We start from the raw sequence: 17900 nt of genomic DNA, 5'->3' as shown, positions 1-17900 counted from the left end.
CAACACTGTGGTCCAACACACCCATCAGGGGATCTGACTGTCTACCACACTGTGGTCCAACACACCCATCAGGGGATCTGACTGTCTACAACACTGTGGTCCAACACACCCATCAGGGGATCTGACTGTCTACCTCACTGTGGTCCAACAGGGGATTTGACTGTCTACAACACTGTGGTCCAACACACCCATCAGGGGATCTGACTGTCTACAACACTGTGGTCCAACACACCCATCAGGAGATCTGATTGTCTACAACACTGTGGTCCAACACAACATCAGGGGATCTGACTGTCTACAACACTGTGGTCAACACACCCATCAGGGGATCTGACTGTCTACAACACTGTGGTCCATCAGGAGATCTGACTGTCTACAACACTGTGGTCAACACACCCATCAGGGGATCTGACTGTCTACAACACTGTGGTCCAACAGAGTATCTGACTGTCTAGAACGCTGTGGTCCAACAGGGGGTCTGACTGTCTACAACACTGTGATCCATCAGGGGATCTGACTGTCTACAACACTGTGGTCCATCAGGGGATCTGACTGTCTACAACACTGTGGTCCAACAGGGGATCTGACTGTCTACAACCTGTAGTCCAACACACCCATCAGGGGATCTGACTGTCTACCACACTGTGGTCCAACACACCCTTTAGGGGATCTGACTGTCTACAAAACTGTGGTCCAACACACCCATCAGGAGATCTGACTGTCTACAACACTGTGGTCCAACACACCCATCAGGGGATCTGACTGTCTATCACACTGTGGTCCAACAGGGGATCTGACTGTCTACAACATTGTGGTCCAACACACCCATCAGGGGATCTGACTGTCTACAACACTGTGGTCCAACACACCCATCAGGAGATCTGACTTTCTACAACACTGTGGTCCAACACACCCATCAGGGGATCTGACTGTCTACAACACTGTGGTCAACACACCCATCAGGGGATCTGACTGTCTACAACACTGTGGTCCATCAGGAGATCTGACTGTCTACAACACTGTGGTCAACACACCCATCAGGGGATCTGACTGTCTACAACACTGTGGTCAAACACACCCATCAGGGGATCTGACTGTCTACAGCACTGTGGTCCAACACACCCTTCAGGGGGTCTGACTGTCTACAACACTGTGGTCCAACACACCCATCAGGGGATCTGACTGTCTACAACACTGTGGTCAACACACCCATCAGGGGATCTGACTGTCTACAACACTGTGGTCAACACACCCATCAGGGGATCTGACTGTCTACAACACTGTGGTCCAACACACCCATCAGGGGATCTGACTGTCTACAACACTGTGGTCCAACACACCCATCAGGGGATCTGACTGTCTACAACACTGTGGTCAACACACCCATCAGGGGATCTGACTGTCTACAACACTGTGGTCAACACACCCATCAGGGGATCTGACTGTCTACAACACTGTGGTCCATCAGGAGATCTGACTGTCTACAACACTGTGGTCAACACACCCATCAGGGGATCTGACTGTCTACAACACTGTGGTCCAACAGGGTATCTGACTGTCTAGAATGCTGTGGTCCAACAGGGGGTCTGACTGTCTACAACAATGTGGTCCATCAGGGGATCTGACTGTCTACAACACTGTGGTCCATCAGGGGATCTGACTGTCTACAACACTGTGGTCCATCAGGGGATCTGACTGTCTACAACACTGTGGTCCAACAGGGGATCTGACTGTCTACAACACTGTGGTCCAACAGGGGATCTGACTGTCTACAACCTGTAGTCCAACACACCCATCAGGGGATCTGACTGTCTACCACACTGTGGTCCAACACACCCATCAGGGGATCTGACTGTCTACAACACTGTGGTCCAACACACCCATCAGGGGATCTGACTGTCTACAACACTGTGGTCCAACACACCCATAAGGGGATCTGACTGTCTACCACACTGTGGTCCAACACACCCTTCAGGGGATCTGACTGTCTACCACACTGTGGTCCAACACACCCATCAGGGGATCTGACTGTCTACCACACTGTGGTCCAACACACCCATCAGGGGATCTGACTGTCTACAGCACTGTGGTCCAACAGGGGATATGACTGTCTACAACACTGTGGTCCAACACACCCATCAGGGGATCTGACTGTCTACCACACTGTGGTCCAACACACCAATCAGGTGAACTGACTGTCTACAACACTGTGGTCCAACACACCCATCAGGGGATCTGACTGTCTACAGCACTGTGGTCCAACAGGGGATCTGACTGTCTACAACACGGTGGTCCAACACACCCATCAGGGGATCTGACTGTCTACAACACTGTGGTCCAACACACCCATCAGGGGATCTGACTGTCTACAGCACTGTGGTCCAACACACCCTTCAGTGGATCTGACTGTCTACAAAACTGTGGTCCAACACACCCATCAGGGTATCTGACTGTCTATCACACTGTGGTCCAACAGGGGATCTGACTGTCTACAACACTGTGGTCCAACACACCCATCAGGAGATCTGACTGTCTACAACACTGTGGGCCAACACACCCATCAGGAGATCTGACTGTCTACAACACTGTGGTCCAACACAACATCAGGGGATCTGACTGTCTACAACACTGTGGTCAACACACCCATCAGGGGATCTGACTGTCTACAACACTGTGGTCCATCAGGAGATCTGACTGTCTAAAACACTGTGGTCAACACACCCATCAGGGGATCTGACTGTCTACAACACTGTGGTCCAACAGGGTATCTGACTGTCTAGATCGCTGTGGTCAAACAGGGGGTCTGACTGTCTACAACACTGTGGTCCATCAGGGGATCTGACTGTCTACAACACTGTGGTCCATCAGGGGATCTGACTGTCTACAACACTGTGGTCCATCAGTGGATCTGACTGTCTACAACACTGTGGTCCAACAGGGGATCTGACTGTCTACAACACTGTGGTCCAACAGGGGATCTGACTGTCTACAACCTGTGGTCCAACACACCCATCAGGGGATCTGACTGTCTACCACACTGTGGTCCAACACACCCATCATGGGATCTGACTGTCTACAACACTGTGGTCCAACACACCCATCAGGGGATCTGACTGTCTACCACACTGTGGTCCAACACACCCATCAGGTGATCTGACTGTCTACAACACTGTGGTCCAACACACCCATCAGGGGATCTGACTGTCTACAGCACTGTGGTCCAACAGGGGATCTGACTGTCTACAACACTGTGGTCCAACACACCCATCAGGGGATCTGACTGTCTACAGCACTGTGGTCCAACAGGGGATCTGACTGTCTACAACACGGTGGTCCAACACACCCATCAGGGGATCTGACTGTCTACAACACTGTGGTCCAACACACCCTTCAGGGGATCTGACTGTCTACCACACTGTGGTCCAACACACCAATCAGGTGATCTGACTGTCTACAACACTGTGGTCCAACACACCCATCAGGGGATCTGACTGTCTACAACACTGTGGTCCAACACACCCATCAGGGGATCTGACTGTCTACAGCACTGTGGTCCAACACACCCTTCAGGGGATCTGACTGTCTACAACACTGTGGTCCAACAGGGTATCTGACTGTCTAGAATGCTGTGGTCCAACAGGGGGTCTGACTGTCTACAACAATGTGGTCCATCAGGGGATCTGACTGTCTACAACACTGTGGTCCATCAGGGGATCTGACTGTCTACAACACTGTGGTCCATCAGGGGATCTGACTGTCTACAACACTGTGGTCCAACAGGGGATCTGACTGTCTACAACACTGTGGTCCAACAGGGGATCTGACTGTCTACAACCTGTAGTCCAACACACCCATCAGGGGATCTGACTGTCTACCACACTGTGGTCCAACACACCCATCAGGGGATCTGACTGTCTACAACACTGTGGTCCAACACACCCATCAGGGGATCTGACTGTCTACAACACTGTGGTCCAACACACCCATAAGGGGATCTGACTGTCTACCACACTGTGGTCCAACACACCCATCAGGGGATCTGACTGTCTACCACACTGTGGTCCAACACACCCATCAGGGGATCTGACTGTCTACCACACTGTGGTCCAACACACCCATCAGGGGATCTGACTGTCTACAGCACTGTGGTCCAACAGGGGATATGACTGTCTACAACACTGTGGTCCAACACACCCATCAGGGGATCTGACTGTCTACCACACTGTGGTCCAACACACCAATCAGGTGAACTGACTGTCTACAACACTGTGGTCCAACACACCCATCAGGGGATCTGACTGTCTACAACACTGTGGTCCAACACACCCATAAGGGGATTTGACTGTCTACCACACTGTGGTCCAACACACCCATCAGGGGATCTGACTGTCTACAACACTGTGGTCCAACACACCCATCAGGGGATCTGACTGTCTACCACACTGTGGTCCAACACACCCATCAGGGGATCTGACTGTCTACAACACTGTGGTCCAACACACCCATCAGGGGATCTGACTGTCTACCTCACTGTGGTCCAACAGGGGATTTGACTGTCTACAACACTGTGGTCCAACACACCCATCAGGGGATCTGACTGTCTACAACACTGTGGTCCAACACACCCATCAGGAGATCTGATTGTCTACAACACTGTGGTCCAACACAACATCAGGGGATCTGACTGTCTACAACACTGTGGTCAACACACCCATCAGGGGATCTGACTGTCTACAACACTGTGGTCCATCAGGAGATCTGACTGTCTACAACACTGTGGTCAACACACCCATCAGGGGATCTGACTGTCTACAACACTGTGGTCCAACAGAGTATCTGACTGTCTAGAACGCTGTGGTCCAACAGGGGGTCTGACTGTCTACAACACTGTGATCCATCAGGGGATCTGACTGTCTACAACACTGTGGTCCATCAGGGGATCTGACTGTCTACAACACTGTGGTCCAACAGGGGATCTGACTGTCTACAACCTGTAGTCCAACACACCCATCAGGGGATCTGACTGTCTACCACACTGTGGTCCAACACACCCTTTAGGGGATCTGACTGTCTACAAAACTGTGGTCCAACACACCCATCAGGAGATCTGACTGTCTACAACACTGTGGTCCAACACACCCATCAGGGGATCTGACTGTCTATCACACTGTGGTCCAACAGGGGATCTGACTGTCTACAACATTGTGGTCCAACACACCCATCAGGGGATCTGACTGTCTACAACACTGTGGTCCAACACACCCATCAGGAGATCTGACTTTCTACAACACTGTGGTCCAACACACCCATCAGGGGATCTGACTGTCTACAACACTGTGGTCAACACACCCATCAGGGGATCTGACTGTCTACAACACTGTGGTCCATCAGGAGATCTGACTGTCTACAACACTGTGGTCAACACACCCATCAGGGGATCTGACTGTCTACAACACTGTGGTCAAACACACCCATCAGGGGATCTGACTGTCTACAGCACTGTGGTCCAACACACCCTTCAGGGGGTCTGACTGTCTACAACACTGTGGTCCAACACACCCATCAGGGGATCTGACTGTCTACAACACTGTGGTCAACACACCCATCAGGGGATCTGACTGTCTACAACACTGTGGTCAACACACCCATCAGGGGATCTGACTGTCTACAACACTGTGGTCCAACACACCCATCAGGGGATCTGACTGTCTACAACACTGTGGTCCAACACACCCATCAGGGGATCTGACTGTCTACAACACTGTGGTCAACACACCCATCAGGGGATCTGACTGTCTACAACACTGTGGTCAACACACCCATCAGGGGATCTGACTGTCTACAACACTGTGGTCCATCAGGAGATCTGACTGTCTACAACACTGTGGTCAACACACCCATCAGGGGATCTGACTGTCTACAACACTGTGGTCCAACAGGGTATCTGACTGTCTAGAATGCTGTGGTCCAACAGGGGGTCTGACTGTCTACAACAATGTGGTCCATCAGGGGATCTGACTGTCTACAACACTGTGGTCCATCAGGGGATCTGACTGTCTACAACACTGTGGTCCATCAGGGGATCTGACTGTCTACAACACTGTGGTCCAACAGGGGATCTGACTGTCTACAACACTGTGGTCCAACAGGGGATCTGACTGTCTACAACCTGTAGTCCAACACACCCATCAGGGGATCTGACTGTCTACCACACTGTGGTCCAACACACCCATCAGGGGATCTGACTGTCTACAACACTGTGGTCCAACACACCCATCAGGGGATCTGACTGTCTACAACACTGTGGTCCAACACACCCATAAGGGGATCTGACTGTCTACCACACTGTGGTCCAACACACCCTTCAGGGGATCTGACTGTCTACCACACTGTGGTCCAACACACCCATCAGGGGATCTGACTGTCTACCACACTGTGGTCCAACACACCCATCAGGGGATCTGACTGTCTACAGCACTGTGGTCCAACAGGGGATATGACTGTCTACAACACTGTGGTCCAACACACCCATCAGGGGATCTGACTGTCTACCACACTGTGGTCCAACACACCAATCAGTTGAACTGACTGTCTACAACACTGTGGTCCAACACACCCATCAGGGGATCTGACTGTCTACAGCACTGTGGTCCAACAGGGGATCTGACTGTCTACAACACGGTGGTCCAACACACCCATCAGGGGATCTGACTGTCTACAACACTGTGGTCCAACACACCCATCAGGGGATCTGACTGTCTACAGCACTGTGGTCCAACACACCCTTCAGTGGATCTGACTGTCTACAAAACTGTGGTCCAACACACCCATCAGGGTATCTGACTGTCTATCACACTGTGGTCCAACAGGGGATCTGACTGTCTACAACACTGTGGTCCAACACACCCATCAGGAGATCTGACTGTCTACAACACTGTGGGCCAACACACCCATCAGGAGATCTGACTGTCTACAACACTGTGGTCCAACACAACATCAGGGGATCTGACTGTCTACAACACTGTGGTCAACACACCCATCAGGGGATCTGACTGTCTACAACACTGTGGTCCATCAGGAGATCTGACTGTCTAAAACACTGTGGTCAACACACCCATCAGGGGATCTGACTGTCTACAACACTGTGGTCCAACAGGGTATCTGACTGTCTAGATCGCTGTGGTCAAACAGGGGGTCTGACTGTCTACAACACTGTGGTCCATCAGGGGATCTGACTGTCTACAACACTGTGGTCCATCAGGGGATCTGACTGTCTACAACACTGTGGTCCATCAGTGGATCTGACTGTCTACAACACTGTGGTCCAACAGGGGATCTGACTGTCTACAACACTGTGGTCCAACAGGGGATCTGACTGTCTACAACCTGTGGTCCAACACACCCATCAGGGGATCTGACTGTCTACCACACTGTGGTCCAACACACCCATCATGGGATCTGACTGTCTACAACACTGTGGTCCAACACACCCATCAGGGGATCTGACTGTCTACCACACTGTGGTCCAACACACCCATCAGGTGATCTGACTGTCTACAACACTGTGGTCCAACACAACCATCAGGGGATCTGACTGTCTACAGCACTGTGGTCCAACAGGGGATCTGACTGTCTACAACACTGTGGTCCAACACACCCATCAGGGGATCTGACTGTCTACAGCACTGTGGTCCAACAGGGGATCTGACTGTCTACAACACGGTGGTCCAACACACCCATCAGGGGATCTGACTGTCTACAACACTGTGGTCCAACACACCCTTCAGGGGATCTGACTGTCTACCACACTGTGGTCCAACACACCAATCAGGTGATCTGACTGTCTACAACACTGTGGTCCAACACACCCATCAGGGGATCTGACTGTCTACAACACTGTGGTCCAACACACCCATCAGGGGATCTGACTGTCTACAGCACTGTGGTCCAACACACCCTTCAGGGGATCTGACTGTCTACAACACTGTGGTCCAACACACCCATCAGGGTATCTGACTGTCTATCACACTGTGGTCCAACAGGGGATCTGACTGTCTACAACACTGTGGTCCAACACACCCATCAGGGGATCTGACTGTCTACAACACTGTGGTCCAACACAACATCAGGGGATCTGACTGTCTACAACACTGTGGTCCATCAGTATATCTGACTGTCTACAACACTGTGGTCCAACAAGGGATCTGACTGTCTACAACACTGTGGTCCAACAGGGGATCTGACTGTCTACAACACTGTGGTCCAACACACCCATCAGGAGATCTGACTGTCTACAACACTGTGGTCCAACACAACATCAGGGGATCTGACTGTCTACAACACTGTGGTCCATCAGTATATCTGACTGTCTACAACACTGTGGTCCAACAAGGGATCTGACTGTCTACAACACTGTGGTCCAACAGGGTGTCTGACTGTCTACAACACTGTGGTCAACACACCCATCAGGGGATCTGACTGTCTACAACACTGTGGTCCATCAGGAGATCTGACTGTCTAAAACACTGTGGTCAACACACCCATCAGGGGATCTGACTGTCTACAACACTGTGGTCCAACAGGGTATCTGACTGTCTAGATCGCTGTGGTCAAACAGGGGGTCTGACTGTCTACAACACTGTGGTCCATCAGGGGATCTGACTGTCTACAACACTGTGGTCCATCAGGGGATCTGACTGTCTACAACACTGTGGTCCATCAGTGGATCTGACTGTCTACAACACTGTGGTCCAACAGGGGATCTGACTGTCTACAACACTGTGGTCCAACAGGGGATCTGACTGTCTACAACCTGTGGTCCAACACACCCATCAGGGGATCTGACTGTCTACCACACTGTGGTCCAACACACCCATCATGGGATCTGACTGTCTACAACACTGTGGTCCAACACACCCATCAGGGGATCTGACTGTCTACCACACTGTGGTCCAACACACCCATCAGGTGATCTGACTGTCTACAACACTGTGGTCCAACACACCCATCAGGGGATCTGACTGTCTACAGCACTGTGGTCCAACAGGGGATCTGACTGTCTACAACACTGTGGTCCAACACACCCATCAGGGGATCTGACTGTCTACAGCACTGTGGTCCAACAGGGGATCTGACTGTCTACAACACGGTGGTCCAACACACCCATCAGGGGATCTGACTGTCTACAACACTGTGGTCCAACACACCCTTCAGGGGATCTGACTGTCTACCACACTGTGGTCCAACACACCAATCAGGTGATCTGACTGTCTACAACACTGTGGTCCAACACACCCATCAGGGGATCTGACTGTCTACAACACTGTGGTCCAACACACCCATCAGGGGATCTGACTGTCTACAGCACTGTGGTCCAACACACCCTTCAGGGGATCTGACTGTCTACAACACTGTGGTCCAACACACCCATCAGGGTATCTGACTGTCTATCACACTGTGGTCCAACAGGGGATCTGACTGTCTACAACACTGTGGTCCAACACACCCATCAGGGGATCTGACTGTCTACAACACTGTGGTCCAACACAACATCAGGGGATCTGACTGTCTACAACACTGTGGTCCATCAGTATATCTGACTGTCTACAACACTGTGGTCCAACAAGGGATCTGACTGTCTACAACACTGTGGTCCAACAGGGGATCTGACTGTCTACAACACTGTGGTCCAACACACCCATCAGGAGATCTGACTGTCTACAACACTGTGGTCCAACACAACATCAGGGGATCTGACTGTCTACAACACTGTGGTCCATCAGTATATCTGACTGTCTACAACACTGTGGTCCAACAAGGGATCTGACTGTCTACAACACTGTGGTCCAACAGGGTGTCTGCCTGTCTACAACACTGTGGTCCAACAGGGGATCTGACTGTCTTTAACACTGTGGTCCAACACACCCATCAGGAGATCTGACTGTCTACAACACTGTGGTCCAACACATCCATCAGGGGCTCTGACTGTCTACATCACTGTGGTCCAACACACCCATCAGGGGATCTGACTGCCTACATCACTGTGGTCCAACACACCCATCAGGGGATCTGACTGTCTACATCACTGTGGTCCAACACACCCATCAGGGGATCTGACTGTCTACATCACTGTGGTCCAACATACCCATCAGGGGATCTGACTGTCTACAGCACTGTGGTCCAACAGGGGATCTGACTGTCTACAACAGTGTGGTCCAAGACACCCATCAGGGAATCTGACTGTCTACAACACTGTGGTCCAACACACCCATCAGGGGATCTGACTGTCTACATCACTGTGGTCCAACATACCCATCAGGGGATCTGACTGTCTACAGCACTGTGGTCCAACAGGGGATCTGACTGTCTACAACACTGTGGTCCAACACACCCATCAGGGGATCTGACTGTCTACAACACTGTGGTCCAAAAGGGGATCTGACTGTCTACAACACTATGGTCCAACAGGGGATCTGACTGTCTACAACACTGTGGTCCAACACACCCAACAGGGGATCTGACTGTCTACAACACTGTGGTCCAAAAGGGGATCTGACTGTCTACAACACTACGGTCCAACAGGGGATCTGACTGTGTACAACACTGTGGTCCAACACACCCATCAGGGGATCTGACTGTCTACAACACTGTGGTCCAATACACCCATCAGGGGATCTGAATGTCTACAGCACTGTGGTCCAACACACCCTTCAGGGGATCTGACTGTCTACAACACTGTGGTCCAACACACCAATCAGGGGATCTGACTGTCTACAACACTGTGGTCCATCAAGAGATCTGACTGTCTACAACCTGTGGTCCAACACACCCATCAGGGGATCTGACTGTCTACAACACTGTGGTCCATCACACCCATCAGGGGATCTAACTGTCTACAACACTGTTGTCCATCAGGGGATCTGACTGTCTACAACACTGTGGTCCAACAGGGGATCTGACTGTCTACAACCTGTGGTCCAACACACCCATCAGGGGATCTGACTGTCTACAACACTGTGGTCCATCACACCCATCAGGGGATCTAACTGTCTACAACACTGTGGTCCATCACACCCATCAGGGGATCTGACTGTCTACAACCTGTGGTCCAACACACCCACCAGGGGATCTGACTGTCTACAACACTGTGGTCCATCACACCCATCAGGGGATCTAACTGTCTACAACACTGTGGTCCATCACACCCATCATGGGATCTGACTGTCTACAGCACATATGAGTTCTGTTATACTCACAGACATCATTCGAACAGTTTTAGAAACTTCAGAGTGTTTTATATCCAATAGTAATAATAATATGCATATATTAGCATCTGGGACAGAGTAGCAGGCAGTTCATTATGGGCACGCAATTCATCCAAAGGTGAAAATGTTGCCCCCTCTATCAAAGAAGTTAAAAGTGACTGTAAATTCCACAGCAGGAAACTTATTTTGCATACATCACACATTACTCAGAGGGGCCTCTTTATAATGAGACAGAGAGAGAGAATTAGAAAACAACTGTGGAACAATATTAAAACCTCATAATGTATATATAGTTAGTCTGTAGTCTAGGACCCTATTAATGTAAGGAGTGAGGAGTCTTGTAACCCCTCCCCTTCTATTAATACAACATAAGACTAATCAATTATTCTAATACATCAAACATTTTGGTACAACACTTTCCATGACCCCTAGGTGAACCCGACAGTAGGGAAGATGATTTAGGTGACCAAGACACAGGCCTAGAGCTTGATTTATTTGTCTGTCGGTTATTGTCATGCAATAGACCTGACCTGAAGGTAAATGACTGTTAATTAACATAAACAAGTTTAGCAACTCCAGGCCTCCACTGTCTACAAGCCTCATACAAACCACTGTCTACAAGCCTCATACAAACCACTGTCTACAAGCCTCATACAAACCATTGTCTACAAGCCTCATACAAACCACTGTCTACAAGCCTCATACAAACCACTGTCTACAAGCCTCATACAAACCACTGTCTACAAGCCTCATACAAACCACTGTCTACAAGCCTCATACAAACCACTGTCTACAAGCCTCATACAAACCACTGTCTACAAGCCTCATACAAACCACTGTCTACAAGCCTCATACAAACCACTGTCTACAAGCCTCATACAAACCACTGTCTACAAGCCTCATACAAACCACTGTCTACAAGCCTCATACAAACCACTGTCTACAAGCCTCATACAAACCACTGATGAGCACCTTTGGAACATCTACATTAAAAAACGGGCAGCTTACTGGCAGCAATATCCTTGCCTGTAAAGCCATTTTTGTGCAAAGCAATGATGACGGCACATGTTTCCTTGCAGGTAACCATGGTTGACAAAGGAAGAACAATAATTCCAAGCACCACCCTCCTTTTGAAGCTTCCAGTCTGTTATTTGAACTCAATCAGCATGACAGAGTGATCTCCAGCCTTGTCCTCGTCAACACTCACACCTGTGTTAAGGAGAGAATCACTGACATGATGTCAGCTGGTCCTTTTGTGGCAGGGCTGAAATGCTGTGGAAATGTTTTTGGGGGATTCAGTCATTTGCATGGCAAAGAGGGACTTTGCAATTTATCTTATCACTCTTCATCATATTCTGGAGTATATGCAAATTGCCATAATACAAGCTGAGGCAGCAGACTGTGAAAAGTAATATTTGTGTCTCAAAACATTTGGCCACGACTGTACTATCAAACAATTGTGACTTGATTCTCAAAATTACATTTCACGTTTTGACTGCGGTCATTACTCATGACTGTCGGTGTGAATACAGTCACCACAACAGCACAACACCACTACAACACCACAACACCACTAAAACACAACACCACTACACCACCACAACACCACAACACCACAACACCACAACAGCACAACAGCACAACACCACAACAACAGCCCAACACCACAACACAACAACACCACAACACCACAACAGCCCAACACCACAACACCACCACAACAGCCCAACACCACAACACCACAACACCACAACAGCCCAACACCACAACACCACAACAACAGCCCAACACCACAACACCACAACACAACAACACCACAACACCACAACAGCCCAACACCACAACACCACCACAACAGCCCAACACCACAACACCACAACACCACAACAGCCCAACACCACAACACCACAACAGCCCAACACCACAACAGCACAACACCACAAAACCACAACACCACAACAGCACAACACCACAACAGCCCAACAGCCCAACAGCACAACACCACAAAACCACAACACCACAACACCACAACAGCACAACAGCCCAACATGGTGTGGCAGGAATACAGTCACCCCAACACCACAACACAGGCCCAAAACTAGTTAAGCTACCACAGTATCCCCTTGACCTTTTTGGATTGCAAACCTAAAGAGACACACCAGAAAAGACTCAGAGACAGCAACAGAAGAATAGGACAAGTGTGTGTGAGTGTGAGTGTGTGTGAGAGAGAGAGAGAGAGAGAGAGAGAGAGAGAGAGAGAGAGAGAGAGGTACTCTGGGATTATTTAATCATTTTGGCTCATTAGACAGGTCAGATTCTATGTTTGAAGATGTGGAGGGGTTTTTGGCAATACACTGTAGATGTATGTGTTCACAAGTAGCCCCCAATGTCTTCAAATCCTAGGAGAGAGGAGCTGCTACCCCTGGGGAGAGAGGAGCTGCTACCCCTGGGGAGAAAGGAGGTGCTTACCCCTGGGGAGAGGGGAGCTGCTACCAGGAGAGACTGCGACCCTGCTCGGGAAGAGCTTAACGATCGGTGAGTGTTGGGGCATGTTTGGCAGGCGCTTCAGTGATGAAGACTGCTGAACTTCAGTGATGAAGACTGCTGAACTTGCTGATGTTTCACAATATGCCATGGCCGTCTCAGTCACCAGGTCTCAACACAATTGAACACAACCATCAACAAAACACCAAATGATGGAATGTCTTGTGGAAGAATGGTGTCACATCCCTCCAATAGAGTTCCAGACAGTTGGAGAATGTATGCCAAGGCACATTGTAAGAGCTGTAGAGAGAGAGGGAGGAGTGGGAGAGAGAACAGGCAGAACCTGATATGTAAATGAGCAGAGCAAACAAAAGTAACTTTCGATGACCTGATGATCATTTCAGACTCTGTTTCTATTGAGAGATAAAAGGTAAGACGACGATTGTTATGTGTATTCATATAGTTGATGATATTGTTGTGTGTATTCATATAGTTGATGATATTGTTGTGTGTGTTCATATAGTTGATGATATTGTTATGTGTGTTCATATAGTTGATGATATTGTTATGTGTATTCATATAGTTGATGATATTGTTATGTGTATTCATATAGTTGATGATATTGTTATGTGTTTTCATATAGTTGATGATATTGTTATGTGTATTCATATAGTTGATGATATTGTTGGTGGACAGTATTATAATAGTCCTACTCTCCTTAAAATGTTTTCAATATAAATTAGATGAATTCGTTCTGTGCCCATCTGTGTGCCCCAGGGTGATCACTCCTACACTATCTAGAATCTAAAAGGGTTATTTGGCTGTCCCCATAGGAGAACACTTTTTGGTACTAACCACAGAAGCAATTAAGGGAATAAACTGGAATGATCTCTTGTCCTATACAGACGTGGAAGCTGATAGTCAGGTTTTTCTATCCACAATCCAGACTACAATAAATGGCTTCCTAAAGAAAATCAAATCCAAACCTGGCCAAAAGAGCACTCTTCCTTGGCTAAATGGAGAAATCTGGAAATTGATGAAAGAACGAGATTATGCTCTAAAAATAGCCCTAAGATCCAAATTAGAGCATGACAGACGTAGGTTTACCATGTTGAGAAATAAGGTGATGAAAGAAATCAGACAGGCCAAGGCAAACTTCTTTATTAACATAATTGGTGAAGCAAAGGGAAATTCTAAATTGATATGGGAGAATCTAAAAAAGTTAACAGGGAAAGACCATAGTAACACTGCAAAAAGACTAGAAATCATGGTGAATAACAATCTAACACAGGATGCACTCGAAATAGCAATAGCCTTTAATTCCTACTTTATTGACTCTGTCAGGGCACTGACACAGAACCCCTCCACTTGTTTCCTGGGCCCAGTGCTAGTGAATGACACTCAACCTGTCTTCATCATAAGGGAGGTTTCTGAGTCAAAGGTGAACAAGGTGATTAGCTCACTAAAGAACTCTAAAGCCAAAGATGTGTTTGGGATGGACTCTACCTTTCTTAAAAACTACAAAGAGTCACTCATTGGCCCCATTACTAAGGTCACCAACACATCTATTGGTCTCGGTGTGTTTCCAAGGGTATGGAAGTCGGCCATAATAACGGCCATCTTTAAATCAGGCGACCCTGCTGACGTGAGTAACTACAGGCCCATTAGTATACTACCTGTGGCGTCAAAGGTTGTTGAAAAGTGTGTAGCAGAACAACTGATTGCCCACCTCAACAACAGCCCCTTCACATTACACTCCATGCAGTTTGGCTTCAGAGCGAAACACTCCACAGAAACGGCCAACTGCTTTCTTCTGGAAAATGTGAAGTCCAAGATGGACAAAGGGGGTGTTGTGGGGGCTGTGTTTCTGGATCTAAGGAAGGCTTTTGATACTGTTAACCATGAGATTCTCATCACAAAATTGTCCAAGTTCAACTTTTCCCCTGATGCCTTGAGATGGATGAAATCATACCTTGAAGGCAAAACTCAGTGTGTCAGAGTGAGCAATGAGCTGTCGCCCACTCGTAGCTATGATGTGGGCGTGCCCCAAGGGTCAATACTGGGGCCCCTCCTGTTCAGCCTGTACATTAATGAGCTGCCTTCTGTCTGTACTGGGTCTGAAGTTCAAATGTATGCAGATGATACAGTGATATATGAGCATGCAAAGAGCAAACAACAAGCTGCACAAGAACTCACTACTGTAATGGTCCAGGTTACAAAGTGGCTCAGTGACTCGTGTTTGCATCTCAATGTGAAAAAAACTGCTTGCATGTTCTTCACAAAGAGGGCAACAGATGCTACTGAGCCAGATGTCTATGTGTCAGGGGAGAAGCTCAAGGTGGTATCCGATTTTAAGTACCTTGGCATCATACTTGATTCCAACCTCTCTTTTAAAAAGCATGTGAAAAAAGTAATTCAAATAACCAAATTCAACCTAGCTAATTTCCGATTTATACGAAATTGTTTGACTACAGAGGTAGCAAAACTGTACTTCGAAACTATGATACTCCCCCACTTAACATACTGCTTGACTAGTTGGGCCCAAGCTTGCTGTACAACATTAAAACCTATTCAGTCTGTCTACAAACAGGCTCTCAAAGTGCTTGATAGGAAGCCCAATAGCCATCATCACTGTTACATCCTCAGAAAGCATGAGCTCTTGAGTTGGGAAAATCTTGTGCAATACACCGACGCATGTCTTGTATTCAAGATCCTTAATGGCCTGGCTCCTCCCCCTCCACTCAATATTTTTGTTAAACAGAAAACCCAGACATATGGCAGCAGATCCACAAGGTCTGCCATGAGAGGTGACTGTATAGTTCCCCTAAGGAAGAGCACCTTTAGTAAATCTGCATTCTCTGTGAGAGCTTCCCATGTCTGGAATACACTGCCATCAGACACACATAACTGCACCACATATCACACTTTCACAAAATGCTTGAAGACATGGCTAAAGGTCAATCAGATTTGTGAACATGGTCCCTAGCTGTGTGTTGCCGCTTTCCATGTTGTCTGTTGTCTGTAGCTTGTGAGGTGTGGAAACACTTTGTTGCTTTTATGAATTTTGTCTTGCTGCTTTTTGTTTTATGTTGCTCTGTCTGTATGCTACGTCTTGCTTGTCCTATGTTGCTCTGTATGCTATGTCTTGCTTGTCCTATGTTGCTATGTCTTGCTTGTTCTATGCTGCTATTGTCTATATTGTAATTGTTTTTAATAACCTGCCCAGGGACTGCGGTTGAAAATTAGCCGGCTGGCTAAAACCGGCACTTTTACTGAAACGTTGATTAATGTGCACTGTCCCTGTAAAAATAAAAATAAACTCAAACTCAAAACTCAAACAGTATAACACTCCTAACAGTAGATACATTAAATGTATGGTGTAATGTTAGTATAGTGAATGACAGTATAACACTCCTAACAGTAGATACATTAAATGTATGGTGTAATGTTAGTATAGTGAAGTATAACACTCCTAACAGTAGATACATTAAATGTATGGTGTAATGTTAGTATAGTGAATGACAGTATAACACTCCTAACAGTAGAGACATTAAATGTCTGGTGTAATGTTAGTATAGTGAATGACAGTATAACACTCCTAACAGTCTACTTCTACTGAGACAGGTTGGTGTCAGTTTAATCACACAACATGGAGCTGACTGGACGTGGTCAAGTCAAATTCAATATATCAACATTCATATATTATAGTTCTACATTTAACATTTCATATGATAATGTAATTGTATCATAGTTCCTCAACAATATATTGAACTAGGTAGACTGAGCATAGAGCTAAAGGCTGTAACCACAGGGAAGAAACTGTGCTGAGGTTTACAGCAGCTGACAGTTGCAACTTCATTGCTAATAACTCAAACTTCCTTTTTCAGATAAAGACATCGTCTCTGTACAGATGTAGGATCTGAATTTGATCACCCTGTTGCAGGAAAACTAAAACTTGCAGTGTATTTGATGTTTTAAAAGGCTTCTGAAGTTTGTCATTTCCACTTTCCGCTTTAAAATGTTAATTATAATCCACATAATTGTTCTGCTGTAGTAAACTGTCTCAAATTAAGATCCTACATCTGTAGCAAAACACCTGTCTTCCATGTGTATGACTCTATCAGGATATATATACCTCTCTCCAATGTATAT

General features: G+C 47.6%; 1 protein-coding gene across 2 annotated transcripts in view; it reads right to left on the bottom strand.

Annotated features, from left to right (window-relative positions):
• Positions 1–17900, bottom strand: part of LOC118937868 (stonustoxin subunit beta-like) — a 397513-nt gene that overhangs the window by 191579 nt on the left and 188034 nt on the right. The window lies entirely within an intron of this gene.

This window comes from Oncorhynchus mykiss, chromosome 13, assembly GCF_057628025.1.
Source record: "Oncorhynchus mykiss isolate SJ-2025 chromosome 13, ASM5762802v1, whole genome shotgun sequence".
Taxonomy (NCBI): Eukaryota; Metazoa; Chordata; class Actinopteri; order Salmoniformes; family Salmonidae; genus Oncorhynchus; species Oncorhynchus mykiss.
The sequence above is the reverse complement of the archived record's forward strand: the minus strand, read 5'-3'. Positions and strand labels throughout refer to the sequence as shown.